Source organism: Etheostoma spectabile, chromosome 4 (genome assembly GCF_008692095.1).
Source record: "Etheostoma spectabile isolate EspeVRDwgs_2016 chromosome 4, UIUC_Espe_1.0, whole genome shotgun sequence".
Taxonomy (NCBI): Eukaryota; Metazoa; Chordata; class Actinopteri; order Perciformes; family Percidae; genus Etheostoma; species Etheostoma spectabile.
In genome coordinates this window covers 11206216-11208220 of record NC_045736.1, presented here as the reverse complement: position 1 = coordinate 11208220, position 2005 = coordinate 11206216, and the positions used below count along the sequence as shown (strand labels likewise).

The window sequence follows — 2005 nt, the reverse complement described above, 5'->3', positions numbered from 1 at the left end:
AAAAAAAAAATCTCCAAAACAAAACTCACCTGTCAGATGTGGTATTCCCCTCGGTGAGGTGGCCCATCCGATATCAATAACTACAGCTATAGCTACAGTCCCTCAGAGCTGTGGTAACATAGTCTGATCTCTCCCATAAGCAGAGACTGCAGTCTCCTCTCACTTCTCTCCACTGCAGCACTACACCCCTCCTCCGCCTCCTCCTCCTCCTTCTCTTCTGATGCACACATCTCCCCCATTTTCCACCCTCCCATCACACACCTACCTACTCCCTCTCCTGTCTCTCTCCCTAGTGCTCATGCATGCAACCTCTTTACCTCTTTCTCCCCATCTCTCTTTCTCTCTCTCTCTCTCTCTCTCTTGCTCTCCCTAACCTCATTTGTGATGCTGCTCACACAGCTGATTGCAGCATGCCACACTTTGGGGTCTGGCATTGGAGGGCAGTTGTAAAGATCAATATGCACACGCTGTGTGTGTGTGTGTGATTGTGTGTGTGTGTGAATAAAGCCACAGTTTGCACAGACCAGAGCTGGAGAACAAACAAGGTAGGGAGCAGGACAGCTGACGAACTCTTAAGGGTGCGCTGACTTTACCACATCAGCTCCAAATAGTATCACATTGAGCTCATGTAATTAATTGGATCCCCATACAATTGATCTCAGAAGTGCGCTATAACCCTCTGGAGAGACGTTTCCTCGTATAACCCAATTCAGAACGAACAACTGAAACCAACAATCATTAGGTCAATTTGTCTGCCTTTCACTTATCCCTCAGGAGACTCCTCAATTATGATTGAAAATAAGCAGATTGCAAAGCATCTTCTCCCGTTGCAACACAAAAATGCAGCAGCCCAAAGCGCTGGTGTAAAATCACTCCATCATGGAACAAAGAAATCTATGTATGCATACATAGATATGAGAGTATTACAGTATTCTATGATATGAAAATCAGGGTAAAAACTGGAAATCCTCTTAGCCATTACGTTCATTCTGCAGGATAAACTGGATTCAGATCAACTAATGCATGAAAACGTCCCTCATGTTGATACTTCTGTACATATTTGAGCCCTTTTCAATTTCCACATTTAATCCTTGTACTCCCCTCAAACCGTTTGTCCCTGATCACGCTCTTTGGGGAAATACCTCTCTGTATGCTCATGTTCAGCTAGCAGCTGGTAGGAGCTGGTGTGAGGTGCCTCCTCTCACTTCAGGTTACACTGCAGGGACCTACTACCACCAGAGGGGGGCAGGGATCTCCCACATAACTGCTGCATCACAGAGATTCCTTTTTTTTTAATTCCTTTTTCTATACCACTGATATATGTACAGAAGAGGAACAAAGCCACATGTGAAGAATGTATTTGAGTTCTGAGTTTAAAGTCAGAATTCTGAGTCTCTCTCTCTCTTAAGTCTAAAATGTATTTTTTTTAAGTCAAACTTTTCTCTCTTTTTTAAGTCTAACATGTATTATTGATATCATTTTAAAAAATCAAGTTTAAAATAACAGTCAGAATTCTGAGATTACAGTCAGAATTCTGACTTTTTTTTCTCCGAATTCCGACTTTAAACTAGGAACTCAATACATTTTTTACATGAGGCCGTAATCCTATTCCGTAGTTTTGAGATAATTGACTTCCGTGTTTCCCCCCAAATCAGTTTTCATCTGCTAGCAAAAATTAAAGTGAGACAGACTACTCTTTTAATATGAAACATTTAGCTGCAACTTTGTACAACACTGTTCAAGACTGCCAAGGTCCCTTGCTTTATTGAGGGTGGTTATCTCACTTGCCTTTAAGTCTAAATTTCTTACAGTTTGATTTTTTTCTTTCATCTGGTTCTTTAAAGCGCTCATATTATACTCATTTTCAGGTTCATAATTGTATTTTGAGGTTGTGCCAGAATAGGTTTATATGGTTTCATTTTCAAAAAACACCAGATTTTTGTTGTACTGCACATTACTGCAGCTCCTCTTTTCACCCTGTGTGTTGAGCTCTCTGTTTTAGCCA

The 2005-nt window shown here is 41.2% G+C and overlaps 1 protein-coding gene and 1 long non-coding RNA gene across 4 annotated transcripts in view; one reads left to right on the top strand and one right to left on the bottom strand.

The window, feature by feature from the left end:
• LOC116687868 (synaptotagmin-2) overlaps positions 1–2005 on the bottom strand; it is a 35856-nt gene that overhangs the window by 17312 nt on the left and 16539 nt on the right. The window contains exon 1 of one of the 3 annotated variants that reach the window (XM_032513557.1): positions 30–259. The exons of the other annotated variants lie outside the window; for them this stretch is intronic. The gene's annotated coding sequence lies outside the window, so the exon portion shown is untranslated. Of the gene's footprint in view, positions 1–29; positions 260–2005 lie in introns of those variants that run through there. 3 annotated transcript variants of the gene reach the window in all.
• Positions 1–2005, top strand: part of LOC116687870 (uncharacterized) — a 16553-nt gene that overhangs the window by 5717 nt on the left and 8831 nt on the right. The window lies entirely within an intron of this gene.